Source organism: Nerophis ophidion, linkage group LG26 (genome assembly GCF_033978795.1).
Source record: "Nerophis ophidion isolate RoL-2023_Sa linkage group LG26, RoL_Noph_v1.0, whole genome shotgun sequence".
NCBI classification, from domain to species: Eukaryota; Metazoa; Chordata; class Actinopteri; order Syngnathiformes; family Syngnathidae; genus Nerophis; species Nerophis ophidion.
The window spans coordinates 38,760,106-38,784,238 of record NC_084636.1 but is presented as its reverse complement, the minus strand read 5'-3'; the positions used below and the strand labels follow the sequence as shown (position 1 = coordinate 38,784,238).

Sequence of the window (24,133 nt, the reverse complement as noted above, 5' to 3'; positions counted from 1 at the left end):
TTAAGCAAGGGGGGTTGGAACTCACCTTTCCACTTGTAGCGAGAGCACGGCGAGCTAAAAGCCTGCGATGGACGCGTGAGATCTGTGCGCAGATAAAGCATCCGACAGTGAGTCCACACAATTAAATGCTTTAATTATAGCCCCCCTCCATTTCCTTTAGTCCTGATGGCTTTTTATCTAATGAGATCTGCTCGCCGGCTTGTATCCGCTCTCCCGGTGACGTGTCCGAAATGAATGAGAGGCGCACGGCAAACAAAACATTTAATTAACCAAATTGGCTTTTGAGAGAGAGCAGCAGAGAAAGGCAGATAGAGATGAGGGATTATTGCAAGGCCATCTGATGCCGGGCTCTTGTCTTCCTCCCCCTCCACTCTTTTTAAAGGGACAGGCTCGTCGGGACAGCTGATAAAACACCTTTTTAAACAGATGTTCCCACAAAGGACATGTCCCGCTCGGAGGACGGGGACCTTCTTCATTTCCTCCACCCCTCCCCTTTAATTGAATAAGCCCAGGTAATTAATTGGCGCTCCTCCAAAGGAACGTGCCAGGTAAATCTAATAGTTTGCTTATTTAATATCACTTTGAAGCCCGCCCCGCCGTGACAGCGCGGGCAGAACGTGAAATTAATTAAATCGGGCAGAATTCAGTGCGCGCGTTTATCTTGATTTGTCATAACGGAATTAATTCGCGGCCTTCAGCTCACCCGGGGAGCAGATCTGTTACTCCGAATTAGGCGAGTGTAATTTGGCCGGAGACACGTGCAGGTCTACAACTCTAATGCACTTTTCAATGTGGCTTTCAAGGTGCTTTGGCCGCTGATGCACACAGAACCCTTTTTAATGGACTGTGTTGCACAAATCATTGTTTGGGAAGGTGGGGGCTGCACTCACTCACTCACTCACTCACTCACTCACTCACTATGTACTTCTTCACCTGGACACCATGTTTTCTTCTTTTTCATTGGACCCACGGTGTCCCTGGGGGAAATTCAGCACCAGAACAGTCTGTCCTCTTTGGCGGCATAGCTCGGTTGGTAGAGTGGCCGTGCCAGCAACTTGAGGGGTTGCAGGTTCGATTCCCGCTTCCGCCACCCTAGTCACTGCCGTTGTGTCCTTGGGCAAGACACTTTACCCACCTGCTCCCAGTGCCACCCACACTGCTTTAAATGTAACTTAGATATTGGGTTTCACTATGTAAAGCGCTTTGAGTCACTTGAGAAAAGCGCTATATAAATATACTTCACTTCACTTCACTTCACTTGACATCCATCCATCCATCCATTTTCTACCGCTTATTCCCTTTTGGGGTCGCGGGGGGCGCTGGCGCCTATCTCAGCCACAATCGGGCGGAAGGCGGGGTACACCCTGGACAAGTCGCCACCTCATGGCAGGGCCAACACAGATGGACAGACAACATTCACACACTAGGGACCATTTAGTGTTGCCAATCAACCTATCCCCAGGTGCATGTCTTTGGAGGTGGGAGGGGCCTATCCCCAGGTGCATGTCTTTGGAGGTGGGAGGGGACTATCCCCAGGTGCATGTCTTTGGAGGTGGGAGGGGCCTATCCCCAGGTGCATGTCTTTGGAGGTGGGAGGGGCCTATCCCCAGGTGCATGTCTTTGGAGGTGGGAGGAAGCCGGAGTACCCGGAGGGAACCCACGCATTCACGGGGAGAACATGCAAACTCCACACAGAAAGATCACGAGCCTGGATTTGAACCCAGGACTGCAGGACCTTCGTATTGTGAGGCAGACGCACTAACCCCTCTTCCACCGTGAAGCCCTTCAGCACCACAGCTCGTTCAAAATAGATAAATACTAAGGTATTTTTAACATGTGAATAATATAAATACAGTCTATTTGACAGCATTATTCACATGTGAATAACAAATACAGTCTATTATACAGCATTATTCACATGTGATTAATATACAAACCCCGTTTCCATTTGAGTTGGGAAATTGTGTTAGATGTAAATATAAACAGAATACAATGATTTGCAAATCCTTTTCAAGCCATATTCAGTTGAATATGCCACAAAGACAACATATTTGATGTTCAAACTCATAAACATTTTTTTGTTTGCAAATAATCATTAACTTTAGAATTTGATGCCAGCAACACGTGACAAAGAAGTTGGGAAAGGTGGCAATAAATACTGATAAAGTTGAGGAATGCTCATCAAACACTTATTTGGAACATCCCACAGGTGTGCAGGCTGATTGGGAACAGGTGGGTGCCATGATTGGGTATAAAAGCAGCTTCCATTGCCCACATATGCGATCCTCTCCAAGGTTTCTCATAGTCATCATTGTCATTGTCACTAACGTCCCACTGGGGTGAGTTTTCCTTGCCTTTATGTGGGCTCTATCAAAGATGTCGGTGTGGTTTGTGCAGCCCTTTGAGACACTGGTGATTTAGGGCTGTATAAATAAACATTGATTGATTGATTTCATGAAATGCTAAATAATTCACAAACAAGGATGGATTGTCGAACAGTTTTAGAACAACATTTTTCAACGAGCTATAGCAAGTAATTTAGGGATTTTAGCATCTACGGTCTGTAAAATCATCAAAAGGTTCAGAGAATCTGGAGAAATCACTGCACGTAAGCGATGATATTACGGACCTTTGATCCCTCAGGTGGTACTGCATCAAAAACCGACATCAGTGTGTAAAGAATATCACCACATGGGCTCAGGAACACTTCAGAAAACCACTGTCAGTAACTACAGTTGGTCGTTACATCTGTAAGTGCAAGTTAAAACTCTACTATGCAAAGCAAAACCCATTTATCAACAACACCCAGAAACACCGCCGGCTTCGCTGGGCCTGAGCTCATCTATGATCGACTGATGCAAAGTGGAAAAGTGTTCTGTGGTCTGACGAGTCCACATTTCAAATTATATTTGGAAACTGTGGACGTCGTGTCTTCAGGAACAGAGAGGAAAATAACCATTTTCGGATTTTTATAGGCGCAAAGTGTAAAAGCCAGCATGTGTGATGGTATGGGGGTGTATTAGTGCCCAAGGCATGGGTAACTTACACATCTGTGAAGGCACCATTGATGCTGAATGGTCCACACAGGTTTTGGAGCAACATATGTTGTCATCCAAGCAACGTTATCATGGACGCCCCTGTTTATTTCAGCGAGACAATGCCAAGCCACGTGTTACAACAGCGTGGCTTTGTAGTAAAAGAGTGCGGGTACTTTCCTGGCCCGCCTGCAGTCCAGACTTGTCTCCCATGAAAAATGTGTGGCGCATTATGAAGCGTAAAATACGACAGCGGAGACCCCGGACTGTTGAAGGACTGAAGCTCTACATAAAACAAGAATGGGAAACAATTCCACTTTCAAAGCTTCAACAATTAGTTTCCTCAGTTACCAAACGTTTGAGTGTTGTTAAAAGAAAAGGTGATGTAACACAGTGGTGAACATGCCCTTTCCCAACTACTTTGGCACTTGTTCCACTAAGTTAATTATTTGCACACAAAAAAAAAATCAAGTATATACTGTAAGTTAGGACATCAAATATGTTGTCATTGTAGTGCGTTCAATTGAATATGGGTTGAAAAGGATTTGCAAATCATTGTATTCTGTTTATATTTGTAAATACAGTACAGTCCATTATACAGCATTATTCACATGTGAATAATATAGTCTATTGTACAGCATTATTCACATGTGAATAACATAAATACAGTCTATTATACAGCATTATTCACATGTGAATAATATAGTCTATTATACAGCATTATTCACATGTGAATAACATAAATACAGTCTATTATACAGCATTATTCACATGTGAATAATATAAATACAGTCTATTATACAGCATTATTCACACGTGAATAACATAAATACTGTATTATACAGCATTATTCATATGTGAATAATATAAATACAGTCTATTATACAGCATTATTCACATGTGAATAATATAAATAAAGTCTATTATACAGTATTATTCACATGTGAATAATATAAATACAGTCTATTATACAGCATTATTCATATGTGAATAATATAAATACAGTCTATTATACAGCATTATTCACATGTGAATAATATAAATACAGTCTATTATACAGTATTATTCACATGTGAATAATATAAATACAGTCTATTATACAGCATTATTCATATGTGAATAATATAAATACAGTCTATTATACAGCATTATTCACATGTGAATAATATAAATACAGACTATTATACAGCATTATTCACATGTGAATAATATAAATACAGTCTATTATACAGCATTATTCACATGTGAATAATATACATACAGTCTATTATACAGCATTATTCACATGTGAATAATGTAAATAATCTACTCTACATTTTAGTACAGTCAAAAAGCTACATATGCATTATACAGTCTGATGGCTGTTGGAATGAAATTTTACTTTAACAAATTGGTAGCTCAGTCACCAGAATTTTACAGTAAACACAGTTTTTTTTTTTTTTACAGTGGACTGGAATGGAGAAACAATACCACTGTTTTAGCGGTAAAATTCAGACAACAGAGCTGCCATTTTTTGTGATTTTACCGTAAAATTTCGTTTTGTTTCTTTTATTTTATTTTTTTTATGTTTTAGTGTCTTACTGTATATAGAAAATATATTTTTTTTGTTTTTTAATGTTATAGTGTTTATACACTATAAAAATGAAAGCCATTACCTCCCTGCTTGGCACTCAGCATCAAGGGTTGGAATTGGGGGTTAAATTACCGAGCGTGACCACCGCTGCTTCTCACTGCTCCCCTCACCTCCCAGAGGGTGAACAAGGGTGATGGGTCAAATGCAGAGAATAATTTCGCCGCACCTAGTGTGTGTGTGACAATCATTGCTACTTTAACTTTAACTTAACTTACTATATATGGGAAAAAAAATGTAGTAAAGTTGTTTTTACGGTAAAAAACTCAGTTGACGGAATTTAATCGTAAAATTTTTTGTCAATTCTACAGTCTACGATTTGATTGGTAAATTGTTTTGACGTTATAAGTCAAGCAGATATTTAAGTACATTATCTTTATTTAACAAAGAACATGTTTGGAATACATAATATAATACTTTGATAATATTGAATTTTAATGATGTGCAATTGAATGCAGTGCATGATTTTTAATGTCAAAAGGCAAAGAAAAAATTAAAAAAAATGTTTTTCATTTTTTATATATCTCATTAACTAATGTGCATTTTTGATCAATAGACAATTAAACTAATATTTTCTGCCCCCTTCAACATAAGTAGTTAATGGATAGCCCACATTCACAAGCATACAAATGCATCCAAATATAATGAATACAAACAAAAAAACAAGTGCTAAAACTTCATGAAGTACAAACAAATATATTCAGTAAGAAAAGCTGAAGCATTTTATTAACGCATATTACAGGGGTGGGCATTACCTCGATCTCGGAGGGTGTGTCAGTCGATCTCAAGCCAGGCATTAGAAAATGTACATAAAAATGAGCAATCATCAATCATACCAAGACTTCACTTTGGTCAGTTGTTTGACATTCTCGGCACCCGAGGATCTTGTGAGATGACGCTGGCTGCTGCCAGCTCATATCTAAGAAAAAAATCACTAACAGGGCGGACGCAGAGAAACACATTTTATTTCTAGAGACTCCGTACCTACTGTCAAAACTCTAAAGGCCGACTGCACACTTCCTGTCTTCAGCATAAAAGACCTGTTTCATCCTGCCTGTGCTAACAAAATAAGAGTCTCAGAAAGCTAGCAAGCTACGGAGTTTGATGCCAATATATTTCAGCGAGCGCTTTCTCACTTGCTTGCCCACCCGCACACTCACCTGCTGCCAGACATTAAAGGGCCACACACATATGCTACTCTCATAACAAAGTGTTTAAAAAGGAGTATGCAAGTTGGACAAATGAGATGCCAAAATCCAACCACTTTCATGTGGTATTGGACAGAAAAGGTAGGGTTCTTCGGGCTTTGTGCCAATCGACTGGCCACTGATCGCTATCGACCAAATTACGCTATTGCAGTTTAATGCCTTTTAATGACAATCCCCCTCCGGCTGACAATTAATTCATTTCTAATACCCCAGCTGGCAAGCAGCTAATTCAGTGTCTACATACACAGTGTGGAGTTGTTCGTTTAAGCTTATAAAAATCACCTACATTACAACTAATTAACTGCATAGTGAAGTGAAGTGAAGTGAATTATATTTATATAGCGCTTTTTCTCTAGTGACTCAAAGCGCTTTACATAGTGAAACCCAATATCTAAGTTACATTCAAACCAGTGTGGGTGGCACTGGGAGCAGGTGGGTAAAGTGTCTTGCCCAAGGACACAACGGCAATGACTAGGATGGCGGAAGCGGGAATCGAACCTGCAACCCTCAAGTTGCTGGCATGGCCGCTCTACCAACCGAGCTAAACCGAGCTAAATAGGTATAAATTGTTGTAAAAACAGAATCATAGATTTTTTTTTCTTTAAATAAAATAACTTTGTAACATATACACACTATATGTAATACATACGTTTATTTAAAAAAAAAATATAACATGAAAATACTGACGTGTTTTAGATATAATTTTTTAGAAATTGTTATAAATGTAGGTCTAAAAAAAAAGTTTTTGGTAATAAATAAACACGATATGTAATAACATTCATTTTCAACAAAAACAATAGTTATTAATAAAACATTAAATAGCATTTTACATTTTAGTAAAACTTTTTTTCTCAGAATTGTTATAGTTTGTTGCATTATTATAAGCAGATATACTATTTTTTCTAATGGATTAATTAGTTAAAAAAATAAAATACATGCAATATGGGACGGCGTGGCGCAGTGGGAGAGTGGCCGTGCGCAACCCGAGGGTCCCTGGTTCAAATCCCACCTAGAACCAACCTCGTCACGTCCGTTGTGTCCTGAGCAAGACACTTCACTCTTGCTCCTGATGGGTGCTGGTTGGCGCCTTGCATGGCAGCTCCCTCCATCAGTGTGTGAATGTGGAAGTAGTGTCAAAGCGCTTTGAGTACCTTGAAGGTAGAAAAGCGCTATACAAGTACAACCCGTTTTAAAAGAGGACTTTTTTTTTCCTCCATTTGAAAATGCGGACGTTATCAGCACCACTGTCTGATTCCAATCAATGCAAGTCATCAGAATCAGGTAATACACCAACTTATATTCTTGTCTTCATGAAAGAAAAGGAATCTATGTGTGTTAAACATGATTGTATTATCATTAAACACATTTAACTTGTTTACAAAAATGTCTCTTTCATAAATAAATAAATATAAATTATAAATATAAATTATAAATATAAATTATAAATCTGCGTTCAAAGGACTCCGGCTTATTAGTGATTCCCAAAGCCCAAAAAAAGTCTGCGGGCTATAGAGCGTTTTCCGTTCGGGCTCCAGTACTCTGGAATGCCCTCCCGGTAACAGTTCGAGATGCCACCTCAGTAGAAGCATTTAAGTCTCACCTTAAAACTCATTTGTATACTCTAGCCTTTAAATATACTCCCTTTTTAGACCAGTTGATCTGCCGTTTCTTTTCTTTTTCTTCTATGTCCCACTCTCCCTTGTGGAGGGGGTCCGGTCCGATCCGGTGGCCATGTACTGCTCGCCTGTGTATCGGCTGGGGACATCTCTGCGCTGCTGATCCGCCTCCGCTTGGGATGGTTTCCTGCTGGCTCCGCTGTGAACGGGACTCTCGCTGCTGTGTTTGGACTGGACTCTCGCGACTGTGTTGTATCCATTGTGGATTGAACTTTCACAGTAGCATGTTAGATCCGCTCGACATCCATTGCTTTCCTCCTCTCCAAGGTTCTCATAGTCATCATTGTCACCAATGTCCCACTGGGTGTGAGTTTTCCTTGCCCTTATGTGGGCCTACCGAGGATGTCGTGGTGGTTTGTGCAGCCCTTTGAGACACTAGTGATTTAGGGCTATATAAGTAAACATTGATTGATTGATTGATTTTTGCGGGCCACATAAAATAAAGCGGCGGGCCAGATTTGGCCCTCAGGCCTTGGGTTTGACACCCGTGATTTAATCCAAGATGGCAGCCAGGATAAGGAAACCCATCAGTCAACATCAAGTCGCGCGGTGGCATGGAGGGGAAGGGGGGGGGGGGGTGAAGGTCTGGCGGGTAAGAGGCTGAAACAGATGTGTCACCGCAATTAAAGCCTCCCTCCACGTTAATTACGCCGTCCTGCCGGTCACATGTCGCCCCCGCGCCGTACTTCAGCGGCACTCCAGGCAATTACAGCCCGGGTTCAAACCGGATCGCCGCTTAATCGCGGACCCCCACGCTCCGGCCTGCGCTTACACTGTGGCTTTAAGTGCGGCACTCCCACTGAGTGGATCTGTTTGCAGCTGCTGATCCACATCTGGGGTCACATTGTCCACCTGCACACCTGGCATGAGCGCCATATTCAACCTTTTATATGTTTATATGTAACCTTGTCCTTCACAATCATTCTGAGAGACGAGATGTTGACATAAAAGCTGGCTTATCTCTTGCCGTAGCGAGCTTTTTATTCCAATTAGCTGCATCGCTGGCCACCGAGAACCAGATGATTTGTAAAAAAACAAACCTACAACTTTTGTCTTCTTGTCCCTTGTAATTAGAGATGTCCGATAATAACGGACAATAAATGCTTTAAAATGTAATATCAGAAATTATTTGTATCTGTTACAAAAAGTAGAATTCATGACTTTTTAAGACGTAGGGACAAGTACGGAGCGACAATCAGCCTTAAAGGCACTGCCTTTGCGTGCTGGCAGTCGGCAACTCGCGGCTCTTTAGCGCCGCCCTAGTGGCTCTCTGGAGCTTTTTCAAAAATGTCTGAAAAAGATGAGGGGAAAAGAGTATATTTTTTGTTTTAATATTGTTTCTGTAGGAGGATAAACATAACACAAACCTCCCTGATTGTTATAAAGCACACTGATTTTATTAAACATGCGTCACTGATTCGAGTATTTGGCGAGCGCCGTTTTGTCCTACTAATTTTGGCGGTCCTTGAACTCACCGTAGTTTGTTTACATGTATAACTTTCTCCGACATTCTAAGACGTGTTTTATGCCACTTCTTTTTCTGTCTCATTTTGTCCACCAATCTTTTAACCTTTGTGCATTCATGAGTTTTATAATTCAATTTATATCTCATGACACTATATGTAATACGGTTTTGATTTTTTTTGCAGCTCCAGACATATTTGTTTTTGAATTTTTGGTCCAATATGGCTCTTTCAACATTTTAGGTTGCCGACCCCTGCCCTATATTTTTTGTTTTAATATTGTTTCTGTAGGAGGATAAACATAACACAAACCTCCCTAATTGTTATAAAGCACACTGATTTTATTAAACATGCTTCACTGATTCGAGTATTTGGCGAGCGCCGTTTTGTCCTACTAATTTTGGCGGTCCTTGAACTCACCGTAGTTTGTTTACATGTATAACTTTCTCCGACTTTCTAAGACATGTTTTATGCCACTTCTTTTTCTGTCTCATTTTGTCCACCAATCTTTTAACCTTTGTGCATTCATGTTTTGTTGATGTTATTGACTTGTGTGGAGTGATAATCAGACATATTTGGTCACTGCATGACTGCAAGCTAATCAATGCTAACATGCTATTTAGGCTAGCTGTATTGCATCATTATGCCTCATTTGTAGCTATATTTGAGCTCATTTAGTTTCCTTTAAGTCCTCTTAATTCAATTTATATCTCATGACACTATATGTAATACGGTTTTGATTTTTTTTGCAGCTCCAGACATATTTGTTTTTGAATTTTTGGTCCAATATGGCTCTTTCAACATTTTAGGTTGCCGACCCCTGCCCTATATTTTTTGTTTTAATATTGTTTCTGTAGGAGGATAAATATAACACAAACCTCCCTAATTGTTATAAAGCACACTGATTTTATTAAACATGCGTCACTGATTCGAGTATTTGGCGAGCGCCGTTTTGTCCTACTCATTTTGGCGGTCCTTGAACTCACCGTAGTTTGTTTACATGTATAACTTTCATTGACTTTATAAGACATGTTTTATGTCACTTCTTTTTCTGTCTCATTTTGTCCACCAATCTTTTAACCTTTGTGCATTCATGAGTTTTATAATTCAATTTATATCTCATGACACTATATGTAATACGGTTTTGATTTTTTTTGCAGCTCCAGACATATTTGTTTTTGAATTTTTGGTCCAATATGGCTCTTTCAACATTTTAGGTTGCCGACCCCTGCCCTATATTTTTTGTTTTAATATTGTTTCTGTAGGAGGATAAACATGACACAAACCTCCCTAATTGTTATAAAGCACACTGTTTATATTAAACATGCGTCACTGATTCGAGTATTTGGCGAGCGCCGTTTTGTCCTACTAATTTTGGCGGTCCTTGAACTCACCGTAGTTTGTTTTCATGCATAACTTTCTCCGACTTTCTAAGACATGTTTTATGCCACTTCTTTTTCTGTCTCATTTTGTCCACCAATCTTTTAACCTTTGTGCATTCAAGTTTTGTTGATGTTATTGACTTGTGTGGAGTGATAATCAGACATATTTGGTCACTGCATGACTGCAAGCTAATCAATGCTAACATGCTATTTGGGCTAGCTGTATTGCATCATTATGCCTCATTTGTAGCTATATTTGAGCTCATTTACTTTCCTTTAAGTCCTCTTAATTCAATTTATATCTCATGACACTATATGTAATACGGTTTTGATTTTTTTTGCAGCTCCAGACATATTTGTTTTTGAATTTTTGGTCCAATATGGCTCTTTCAACATTTTAGGTTGCCGACCCCTGCCCTATCCCAACCCCGCCCACCTTAACCTCCTCATGCTCTCTCAGGGAGACCATGTCCCAAATTCCAAGCTTCTGTTTTGAGGCATGACTTCAATAATAAATATGGCAGTGCCATGTTGGCATTTTTTTTTTTTTTACATAACTTGAATTGATTCATTTTGGAAAACCTTGTTACATTGTTTTATGGATCCACCGCAGCGTCACAACAAAATTAGGCATAATAATGTGTTTATTCCACCACCGTCTATATCGTATTGGTTGATATTGGAATCGGTAATTAAGAGTTGGACAATATCGGATATTGGCAAAAAAGCCATTATTAGACATCTCTACTCGTAACAATTGTGAACAATAGGCAAAATTCCCCCAAAAAAGTGCAGTTCCCCTTTAATCAATCAATCAATGTTTATTTATATAGCCCCAAATCACAAATGTCTCAAAGGGCTGCACAAATCATTACGACTACAACATCCTCGGAAGAACCCACAAAAGGGCAAGGAAAACTCACACCCAGTGGGACGCCAGTGACAATGCTGACTATGAGAAACCTTGGAGAGGACCTCAGATGTGGGGGGGATATAGGAGAAAGAAAAGAAGCGGCAGATCAACTGGTCTAAAAAGGAGGTCTATTTAAAGGCTAGAGTATACAAATGAGTTTTAAGGTGAGACTTAAATGCTTCTACTGAGGTAGCATCTCGAACTGTTACCGGGAGGGCATTCCAGAGTACTGGAGCCCGAACGGAAAACGCTCTATAGCCCGCAGACTTTTTTTGGGCTCTAGGAATCACTAATAAGCCGGAGTCTTTTGAAGGCAGATTTCTTGCCGGGACATATGGTACAATACAATCGGCAAGATAGGCTGGAGCTAGACCGTGTAGTATTTTATACGTAAGTAGTAAAACCTTAAAGTCACATCTTAAGTGCACAGGAAGCCAGTGCAGGTGAGCCAGTATATGTATATATGTATGTATATATGTATATAAAGGTATATACAGTATAGGTATATATGTATGTATATATGTATATAAAGGTATATACAGTATAGGTATATATGTATGTATATATGTATATAAAGGTATATACAGTACAGGTATATATGTATGTATATATGTATATAAAGGTATATACAGTATAGGTATATATGTATGTATATATGTATATAAAGGTATATACAGTACAGGTATATATGATCAAACTTTCTTGTTCTTGTCAAAAGTCTAGCAGCCGCATTTTGTACCAACTGTAATCTTTTAATGCTAGACATGGGGAGACCCCAAAATAATAGGTTACAGTAATCGAGACGAGGCGTAACAAATGCATGGATAATGATCTTGGCGTCTTTAGTGGACAAAATGGAGCGAATTTTAGCGATATTACGGAGATGAAAGAAGGCCGTTTTAGTAACGCTTTTAATGTGTGACTCAAAGGAGAGAGTTGGGTCGAAGATAATACCCAGATTTTTTACCGAATCACCTTGTTTTATTATTTGGTTGTCAAATGTTAAAGTTGTATTATTAAATAGAGGTCGGTGTCTAGCAGGACCGATAATCAGCATTTCCGTTTTTTTGGCGTTAAGTTGCAAAAAGTTAGCGGACATCCATTGTTTAATTTCATTAAGACACGCCTCCAGGTGACTACAGTCCGGCGTGTTGGTCAGCTTTAGGGGCATGTAGAGTTGGGTGTCATCAGCATAGCGGTGAAAGCTATGCTGATGACACTTTAAGAAGACTGCCGACGTCCACATCATATTTACCACTAGTCTACAGTGGTGATTTTCGAACCACCGTGCCGCGGAACACTAGTGTGCAATGACATAGTGTCTGGTGTGCCGTGGGAAATGATGCAACTTCACTTAATTGGTCCCAAAAAATATTTTTTGCAAATCAATAATCATAATAATCTGCCGTTGTCTAGTGATCCCAATATGTAGAGCACAGCGGGAGACAGGGTGCAGGTAAAAAAGGTATGTAACCCTTAAACCAAAAATCAACAAAAGGCAAGTCCCGCTAGGAAAAGGCACTGGAGCATAGGGATGGCTACGTAGAACAAAAGTCACAAAGTCAACAAAAAAACGAATGCTGGACGACAGCAAAAACTTACACTGTGTGGAACAGCAGACGGCATCCACAAAGCACATCCCGTACAGGACATGACAATCAACAATGTCCCCACAAAGAAGGATAGCCTACACACAACTTAGATAGTCTTGATTGCCTAAACAAAGCAGGTGCGTGATGCTGCTACAGGAGAACGCCAGCAAAACAGGAAGGGTCACCAAAATAAGAGCGCAAGACAGGAACTAAAGCACGACACACAGGAAACGACAACAAACTCAAAATAAGGCACGACAACCTGGTAGAGTTTCAGTTTGTAACCTTTTCTGCTGGTGGTGTGCCTCGTTTTTTTTTTTAATGAAAAAAAATGTGCCTTGGCTCAAAAATAGTTGAAAAACACAGGTCTGGTATGTATGGTATTTTCCGGACTATAGACCTCAATATATAAGCCGCACTCTCAAAATTTAGAAGAAAAAAAACATTTTCCCGTATGTTAGCCACACCCAACTTTAAGCCACAGAGTTACTTACACAAATATTTAGTAAATATTTATTTACATGCCTTAATTGTTTCCAAATGGTGTCTGCAACAAGGCAGTAAAACGGATAAAAAAACAAAACAGAAGTCATGGGCCCGCTAGCTGCGCGAGCTAGCTCTCCAATCAGCTAAACAGACTCAATAATGTCAACATCTCTCCTAAACTTGTGTTTGTGCTACGTTCTAACTGTTGTAGTTTTTAGGTTATTGATGTTGTACGTTTGTTATTAACGTGTAATTAAGATGTTATAATTCATAAACACTCCCAATTATGTCAACCGCTCACCAAACTTGCGTCATTTGTTTGTGCTCAATCACTCCACGGTCAGGTTTTGGTGAATTTACTAAGGAATTAGTGAAAATGAAACAGTACTAAAAAAGGTCATTGCAAGTTAATAATACTATTAGCTAATGCTAATGACGCTAGCTTCATTACATTATGATGACACATACAAATATGCATGAAAACACTCCTACAGACATCACACACGGTATAGTCTAGTAAGTAAGAATTGTTTTAGTTATATTGTAAAACTTATAAACGTCGTTTGAAGTAATGAATGAAGATGAGTAGAAACGACATGGTTTAAATGTCAGGGCAATGCCGCACCTGCAGTAAGCAAACTTGTCCAAAGGATGGCGCCATAGCACTAATAATAACACACCCTTTCAGTGTCAACTTGTTTTTTTTTGTTTGTTTGTTTTATACTATTTTCATTACGACCATCAGTGGAAAATAATATCCATAAATTATTCGCACCATTTAATAAGCCACAGGGTTTAAAGCGTAGGGGGAAAAAAGTAGTGGCTTATTGATTTGTTGTTGCCACATTTAAAAATAACTGCTGTCGAGTTGTATCTTGTTTTTATTATCCACGTTGTTAGATGACAGTAGTGTGTAGTTGGCTGGTCTTTTGTCGCGCCCTACAAAGTATTAATACTGTAAGTGTTGTACCTGTTACACACAAGCTGTTTGATCGTGACGTCCATCTTACTTGTCATTTTCATTAACGAATTCGCCGGTTTTGAAAGAGCCATGTAAAAATGCTAGCATTCCAATAGCGAAGCCAATGTTTATTAGCATCAAGCTAGCGCATTATTGGGAAAGTGGAGTCTCACTTTACTTACCAAAATGGTTTTCGGTACTGTTTGATGCTTTTCTACATAAAGGGGACCACAAAAAATGTCTTCATTGTAACAAAAAATATTTGTGTGGATAAAACATATGTTTGTTATTGTCGTTTAGTCCTTAAATAAAATGTTGAACTTACTAGACAACTTGTCTTTTTTAGTAGTATGTAAACAAACAAAGACTTCTAATTATCCATCCATTTTCTACCGCTTATTCCCTTTCGGGGTTGCGGGGGGTGCTGGCGCCTATCTCAGCTACAATTAGGCGGAAGGCGGGGTACACCCTGGACAAGTCGCCACCTCATCGCAGGGCCAACACAGATAGACAGACAACATTCACACACTAGGGACCATTTAGTGTTGCCAATCAACCTATCCCCAGGTGCATGTCTTTGGAGGTGGGAGGGGCCTATCCTCAGGTGCATGTATTTGGAGGTGGGAGGGGCCTATCCTCAGGTGCATGTATTTGGAGGTGGGAGGGGCCTATACCCAGCTGCATGTCTTTGGAGGTGGGAGGGGCCTATCTTCAGGTGCATGTCTTTGGAGGTGGGAGGGGCCTATCCCTAGGTGCATGTCTTTGGAGGTGGGAGGGGCCTATCTTCAGGTGCATGTCTTTGGAGGTGGGAGGGGCCTATACCCAGGTGCATGTCTTTGGAGGTGGGAGGGGCCTATTTTCAGGTGCATGTCTTTGGAAGTGGGAGGGGCCCATACCCAGGTGCATGTCTTTGGAGGTGGGAGGGGCCTATTTTCAGGTGCATGTCTTTGGAAGTGGGAGGGGCCTATACCCAGGTGCATGTCTTTGGAGGTGGGAGGGGCCTATCCCCAGGTGCATGTCTTTGGAGGTGGGAGGGGCCTATCCCTAGGTGCATGTCTTTGGAGGTGGGAGGGGCCTATCTTCAGGTGCATGTCTTTGGAGGTGGGAGGGGCCTATCTTCAGGTGCATGTCTTTGGAGGTGGGAGGGGCCTATCCCCAGGTGCATGTCTTTGGAGGTGGGAGGGGCCTATCCCTAGGTGCATGTCTTTGGAGGTGGGAGGGGCCTATCTTCAGGTGCATGTCTTTGGAGGTGGGAGGGGCCTATACCCAGGTGCATGTCTTTGGAGGTGGGAGGGGCCTATTTTCAGGTGCATGTCTTTGGAAGTGGGAGGGGCCTATACCCAGGTGCATGTCTTTGGAGGTGGGAGGGGCCTATCCCCAGGTGCATGTCTTTGGAAGTGGGAGGAAGCCGGAGTACCCGGAGGGAACCCACGCATTCACGGGGAGAACATGCAATATATTGTAGCGGTCCGGAAGAGTTAGTGCTGCAAGGGCTTCTGGGTATATGTTCTGTTGTGTTTATGTTGTGTTACAGTGCGAATGCTCTCCCGAAATGTGTTGGTCATTTTTGTTTGGTGTGGGTTCACAGTGTGGCGCGTATTTGTAACAGTGTTAAAGTTGTTTATACGGCCACCCTCAGTTTGACCTGTATGCTGTTGATCAAGTATGCCTTGCATTTACTTACATGTGTGTAGAAGCCACATATATTACGTGACTGGACCGGCACGTTGTTTGTGAGGAGGAAAAACAGACTTGCCGACAGGTTGTAGGGGACGCTAAAGGCAGTGCCTTTAAGGCACACCCCCAATATTGTTGTCCGGGTGGGATTCGAGAGAATGGTTGCACCGGGAGATTTTCGGGAGGGAAACTGAAATTCGAGAGTCTCCCGGGAAATCGGTGAATGCGGTGTTACAGCGACAACGCTGTATAACACCGGCGGGCCAGCTGTAATGTTAATTTGATATTGCCTCAAGGGCCAAATGAAATTACACGGGGGGCCAGAGTTTGACACCTATGCCTTAGCAGAAAAACAGCCCCAAAGCATGATGTTTCCACCCCCATGCTTCACAGTAGGTGTGGTGTTCTTGGGATGCAGCTCAGTATTCTTCTTCCTCCAAACACGGCGAGTTGAGTTTATACCAAAAAGTTCTATTTTGGTTTCATCTGACCACATGACATTCTCCCAATCCTCTGCTGTATCATCCATGTGCTCTCTGGTAAACTTCAGACGGGCCTGGACATGCACTGGCTTAAGCAGGGGGACACGTCTGGCACTGCAGGATTTGATTTTTTTTTTTGTTTCATCTGACCACATGACATTCTCCCAATCCTCTGCTGTATCATCCATGTATCCATTTTGGTATCAACTCAACTCCTCGTGTTTGGAGGAAGAAGAATACTGAGTTGCATCCCAAGAACACCAAACCTACTGTGAAGCATGGGAGTGGAAACATCATGCTTTGGGGCTGTTTTTCTGCGATTGATCCGTGTTAAGGAAAGAATGAATGGGGCCATGTATCGTGAGATTTGGAGCCAAAACCTCCTTCCATCAGTGAGAGCTTTGAATGGTTGACCAAATACTTATTTTCCACCATAATTTACAAATAAATTCCTTAAAATTCCTACAATGTGATTTCCTGGATTTTATTGTCACATTCTGTCTCTCACAGTTGAAGTGTACCTATGATGAAAATGACAGACCTCTGTCATCATTTGAAGTGGGAGAACTTGCACAATCGCTGCCTGACTAAATACTTTTTTGCCCCACTGTGTGTTTATTTTCTGTTTTAACATGTTCTGTCTACACTTTTGTTAAAATGTAATAATCACTTATTCTTCTCTCCTTTGATACTTGACATTAGTTTTGAAGACCTACATTTCCAATAAAAAACTTCTATACCCAAAATCAACAGAAATTTTGCAAAAACTCATTCTAAGCAACATTTTCGCAAAAAATGCTATTTTTGCCTCTTTGAGTTGTAATTTGACCCCCTTAAAATGCTTCAAAACTCACCAAACTTGGCACACACATCAGGACTGGCAGAAATTGCGATCTAGTGAAGAAACCAAACCTTAAAACTCAAAATTGCATTCTATTGCAATTTTTTAATGAAACACAGAAAAATCTGCTCCTAGGAAGAGGAAACAGATAAAACTGCTTGTAACTTCTGGTAGGAATGTCGGACAGACATGAAACGAAAACCTCAATGTAGGTCTCACTTAGACCTACATTTTGATGATTGGCATCTTTCAGTTAAAATCAACAGGAAGTTGGCAATTACCCCTTCAAAATAAAAGTTTTGTAAAAAGCCGTCACCTTTTTCCAGACAAAACTGCTTGTAACTTCCGTTAGGAATGTCGTAGGGACATGAAACAAAAACCTCTATGTAGGTCTGACTTAGACCTACATTTCCATTAAACACTTCTACACCTAAAATTAACAGGAAGTTGACAAAAACCCCTTCAAAACAAAAAATGCCTTTTTTGCCTCTTTGAACTGATATTTGACCCCCTTAAAATGCTTTAAAGTGCCAGTTAAAGCTATACTATGCCAAGCGAAAGCCATTTATCAACAACATCCAGAAACGCCAATCTGTAATATGACCCCCTTAACATGCTTCAAAACTCACCAAATTTTACACACACATCAGGACTGGTGAAAATTGCCATCCAATAAAAAAACAAACCCCAAAAATGAAAATTGTGCTCTAGCTCCCCCTAGGAAAAAAAACTGACAAAACTGCTTGTAAATTCTGTTAGGAATGTCGTAGAGTGATGAAACAAAAACTTCTATGTAGGTCTGACTAAGATCGGGACTCGGGACTCGGGACACGGCGGCAGCGGCCAAAGGCGGACCCGACCAACGCTGCTTGCAGCTTTAATTTTGGATGATACCACACATTTAGGTATCGCCCTGATACCAATTAGTTACAGGATCATGCATTGGTCATATTCAAAGTCCTCAAGTGTCCAGGGACATATTTACTGACTTTATAAGCATAATATAAATTGAAAAAAAAAATGAAGATTTTGTGATGCTAAACAATATTGATGTAATCATAGTTGTATCGGCTAGAGACCCTCCTGTACTTGGTATCATTACAGTGGATGTCAGGTGTAGATCCACACATGGCGTTTGTTTACATTGTGACGGCGGTGAGCTATTGTATCCTCCTATGGTGTGTAGTGAAGCATGTTTAGCTATTCCTCCTCCTCCAGTGATAATGATACTTGTAAGAAACACACTTTGTCTCCACGGAGGCCAGGATTAGTGATTTAGAAGTAGGTAAAACACTGTGGATGGATGTTAGCCATGTCTTAAAGCAGCTCTTCCTGAGGGTTTTGTCAGTGTTATAACTTGACCTTTATCCTTACTTTTTACACCAAAATGTATCCATTCTCCCAGAGTGTCCGTCCTGAGATGGGTAGGTTGTGAGTTTAAACCCCGGCCGAGTCATACCAAAGACTATAAAAAAAAAAAAAGGGGAGCCATTTCCTCCCTGCTTGGCACTCAGCATCAAGGGTTGGAATTGGGGGTTGAATCACCAAAAATGATTCCCGGGCGTGGCCACTCCTTGCTGCTCACTGCTCCCCTCAAGAGTGATGGGTCAAATGCAGAGGATCATTTCTCCACACCTGGTGTGTGTGTGACAATCATGGGTACTTTAACTTTTTAACTTTTTTTTATTCCTCGTCCCCCAGTGAATTTTGTGAAGTGAATTATATTTATATAGCGCTTTTCTCTAGTGACTCAAAGCGCCTTTCATAGTGAAACCCAATATCTATGTTACATTTAAACCAGTGTGGGTGGCACTGGGAGCAGGTGGGGTAAAGTGTCTTGCCCAAGGACACAACGGCAGAGACGAGGATGGCAGAAGCGGGGAATCGAACCTGCAACCCTCAAGTTGCTGACACGGCCACTCTACCAACCGAGCTATACCGCCCCAATGATGACGATACTTGTAAGAAACTTACTTTATTTGTCGCCACGGAGGCCGGGATTAGTGATTTAGAAGTAGCTGAAACACTGCGAATGGACGTTAGCCATGTCTTAAAGCAGCTCTTCCTGAGGGCGTTTCAGTGTTTTAACTTCACCTTTATCTTGACTTTTTACACCAAAATGCGTCCGTTCTCCCTTTTCTGTCTACACACAGTGTGTGTGTGTGTGTGTGCGTGCTGCCCAACATGCTCCCTGCGAGTAAAACCAGCAATGTCTTGACGTGATGAAAGGAACCGATACTTTTTCGAGGCGGTATAGTACCAAATAGTATGGTGGTACATTACTAATACCGGTATATTGTATAACGACAAGCACAGGCGGTCCCATCATAATGTGTTTAATCAGCCAATATGCCAAATCTTGAAAAAAAAAAATAACACCAAATAGTTCTGCCACAAAATACTGAATGTTGCCGAGATCCATAACCAAATTGTCAAGTGACGGGAAGAAGTCTTCGAAGGTGGAGGGGCACTTGTTATTTTTGCGGGGTTGTAGGGGGGGTGCACGTGTCCCGGTGAAAGCCCCGAGCTGGCAGGCTTGTCACCGCCGCCTCCAGTTAATTAGTTTGTGAAATGGAGTTTGGATGGAGCCCTTCCAGATCACGCAGGGACCACATTGGAAGCCGCCTCGCTCCTTTGTTCTTCTTCTTCTTCTTCCCCCCCCCCAACCGTCCGCTTGGTGGCCACGCCTCCAACCAGCTCATTACTCCCGCGTAAAAGCGCGACGAGTACGTGCGAATCAAGGGGGAAAAAAGGCCAAAGTGTCGGCGCCAAACAAGTTAATGCGATCTCTCCCCGTCACCCCCGCCCCCCCCAGCCTGCATGTCAGGAGCCGCGCTCTTATTTGATTGCTTAGGAAAAGTGCGGTGATAGAGCAAACACCCGCTGAGATATGATGACAAATGGCCCCAGATCCCGGTAAATTACTTTCTGCTCAAATCGAAATTTCATTCAGTTTGCCGGCTCGCTGAGATGAAGTAATCTAAATTGTGGACTGGGAAGGAAGATAGAAAGGAAGCCGGAGCAAGCATTTCATTATCGGGGGAGGCGGGGGAGATGAGTAGAAGCAAATCTAAAGTGTTGACACCTTGATTGAAAAGGTTAACCCGCGCGCGGGATACGTCAAGCCAGTGGAAACGCAGCGGTGACGGAGCGCCCTAATGGCCGACACCGCACATTATTAGCCTGCGCGCAACCTCCGATTTATGCGTCGTCATGTCGCCAGCGTATGTGACATCCGTGGAAGGATGGAGGCCACTTTTTCTGCAATGGAGGGGATCTTTCACGTATATCATTGTGAGAATGCTCCAGTGCCTCCATGGAAATGCCCCCCCCCCCTCTGACTCAAAGAACTGCTCACCCCCAAATCCTCCACACCCCACCTGGCTAACCTCCTCCAGCCTCCGAGGACAAAGCTACGAACCCAGTCGCTGCTCACGGTCTGTGGAACATTCTCCCTGACCACCTGAGGGCACCACAGACTGTGGATGGCTTTAAAAAAGGCTTAAAAACCCTTCTTTTAAAAAAAAAAAAAAAAAAAAGAAAAAAGTTTTTTTAGATATATGCGTCTGTATCACTTTGAAGTGAAGTGAAGTGAATTATATTTATATAGCGCTTTTCTCTAGTGACTCAAAGCGCTTTACATAGTGAAACCCAATATCTAAGTTACATTTAAACCAGTGTGGGTGGCACTGGGAGCAGGTGGGTAAAGTGTCTTGCCCAAGGACACAACGGCAGTGACTAGGATGGCGGAAGCGGGAATCGAACCTGCAACCCTCAAGTTGCTGGCACGGCCACTCTACCAACCGAGCTATACCGCTGTATGTATATGTATATAAATACATATACATACATATACATACATACATATATATATACATATATACATATACATATATAAACATATATATGTATATACACTAATATATATATACATATATATATATATATATATATACATATATATATATATATTTTGAGGTTGTTTGCTCAATGTGAAGTGCTTTTTACAAATAAAATCCAAACATTCACACATACACTATATTGCCGAAAGTATTTGGCCACCTGCCTTTTCTCACAGAAGATCTTGAAGTGCCATCCCCTGGAATTGTCCAGAATGTTTTGGGATCCTGGAGCATTCAATGTTTCTTTCACTGGAACTAAGGGGGCCAAGCCCAGCTCCTGATAAAAAAACAACCAATCTGTGCAGGCCAGTCAAGTTCATCCAGACTCTGTCATTCATGTCTTTATGGACTTGGCTTTGTGCACTGGTGCACAGTCCTGTTGGAAGAGGAAGGGGCCCGCTCCAAACATACACTTTATTGTCAAAAGTATTTGGCCACCTGCTTTTATTCACATATGAAGTTGAAGTGCCATCCCATGGAATTGTCCAAAATGTTTTATGTCGTCAATATTCATAATTATTGATATTTGTATGACAAAAATAATATTAAATGTTAACATTTTTATTTGAAATGTACCTTTCCTCCCAATCAATGTAAACAAATGGTGCAAAAATAAGGAATATGTAAGAAATGCTTCATAAAGTGTAAGAAAATAGTGCAAAGTGAGAAAATGTAAACATTGAAACCTGAGAACAATTTTTTGCAGATTTCAATCAATCAATGTTTGTTTATAGAGCCCTAAATCACAAGTGTCTGAACTAGGGTGGTCCCAATCCGATATTTGGATCGGATCGGCCACCAAATATTTGCCAAAAAATGCGTATCGGCAAGGCATGGGAAAATGCTGATCCAGATCCAGTTTTAAAAATTATCCGGTGCGGGTTTTCCAACGCACCGATTTAAATAACACATTCCACTCTTCTGCTGCTCCCTACGCTCCGTTCCGCATTTTCCAGCACACCTTCAACACATCCACAGGTCTGTGTTCTAACTGTTAAGACGGCCATGAATTATAAGTTACGGTAAAATTGTTGGGCTGTGTGGGATTATTTTACCCTACAAAACGAAAAAAATGAAGAGGTGGAGTGCAAAACATGCCACGATAAAGTCAAAAGTGGTGGTAAAGTTGTGAGACATTTTAAAGACTCTTGAGAGTGAGAGGCTTTTTAGCACTCATCATAGATGAACACAGGAGCAGGCTGACACCTGCAGCATCTAGAAGTGCTCGTCTTTGTTAGATAGAATCTCCCCATTATGCTTGGACTTCAATTGTTTGTGTGTTTTGCTTTTTTAAATAATGTTTACAGCATTATTTGTACTTTATACTGTTCACTTTTTTTTACTGTTTAATGATGCCATTTATGTTTGTTATGTATAATTTTTTCTATTTTGTACTTATCCTTGAATACCAACCATTGTGTATTATTCAAACTCACCTAATTCAGCTGGCTCGTTGTTATCAAGAGTACGAAAACCCTAACAACTAAGTAGGCTAAATAACTTTAAACGTTAATACATGCTCGTAAAGGCCAGTATTGGTATCGAATCGGAAGTGCAAAATCAATATCGGTATCGGATCGGAAGTGCAAAAACCTGGATCGGGACATCCCTAGTCTCAAAGGGCTGCACAAGCCACAACGGCAAGGAAAAACTCATAACCCAGTGGGATGTTTAGTGTTAGGAAATAATGTCTGTGTAACATTAATTTGCCCTGTTATTCTTATCTAACTATGGAAATGATTTTTTTTTATTGTATCAGTCGATATCGATAATTATTGATATTTTTTGTGACCTGTGGAAAATAAGGAGCAGGAGAAAAATGCATATAAATGAAAGGAAATGTCAACAAAATAGTAAAGTTAACAATAATCACTTATAAAGTAAGGAAAATGTAAGAAATGCTTCATAAAGTGTAAGAAAATAGTGCAAAGTGTGAAAAAGTAAACATAGAAACCTGAGAAGAACTATTTTCTGCAGGTTTAGTGCTAGGAAATAACGGCTGTGTAACATTAATTTGCCCTCTTGTTCTTATTTCACTATGGAAAATAATTATTTTTATGCAGTAATTATTTAAATATTATGATTGTATCGCCGAGATTCATAATTATTGGGTTTTTTTTGGACCTAAGGAAAATCAGGAGCAGGAAAAAAAGATTTTGTAAATGTAACTTCCTGTGATTCTAATCCCTCAGCTATCAAGGCAGAAAGGAAATGTCAACACAAGCATGTCAACAAAATAGTAAAATCACATTAAAAATCAGGAATATGTAAGAAATGCTTCATAAAGTGTAGGAAAATAGTGCAAAGTGGGAAATTGAGAACTATTTTCTGCAGGTTTAGTGGCAGCTGTGCTCTAAAGGGTGAGCGGTATTAAAGGTCTTTTTTGGGAAGGTCCTGTTTTTAAAAATGCACACTTTAGACCAGTTGATCTGCCGCTTCTTTTCTTTCTCCTATGTCCCCCCCTCCCTTGTGGAGGGGGTCCGGTCTGATGACCATGGATGAAGTACTGACTGTCCAGAGTCGAGACCCAGGATGGACCGCTCATCGGGACCCAGGATGGACCGCTCGCCTGTATCGGTTGGGGACATCTCTACGCTGCTGATCCGCTTGAGATGGTTTCCTGTGGACGGGACTCTCGCGGCTGTGTTGGAGCCACTATGGATTGAACTTTCACAGTATCATGTTAGACCCGCTCCACATCCATTGCTTTCGGTCCCCTAGAGGGGGGGGGGGTTGCCCACATCTGAGGTCCTCTCCAAGGTTTCTCATAGTCAGCATTGTCACTGGCGTCCCACTGGATGTGAATTCTCCCTGCCCACTGGGTGTGAGTTTTCCTTGCCCTTTTGTGGGTTCTTCCGAGGATGTTGTAGTCGTAATGATTTGTG

General features: G+C 41.0%; 1 protein-coding gene across 2 annotated transcripts in view; it reads left to right on the top strand.

Annotated features, from left to right (window-relative positions):
• Positions 1-24,133, top strand: part of LOC133543658 (LIM domain transcription factor LMO4) — a 117,111-nt gene that overhangs the window by 65,880 nt on the left and 27,098 nt on the right. The window lies entirely within an intron of this gene.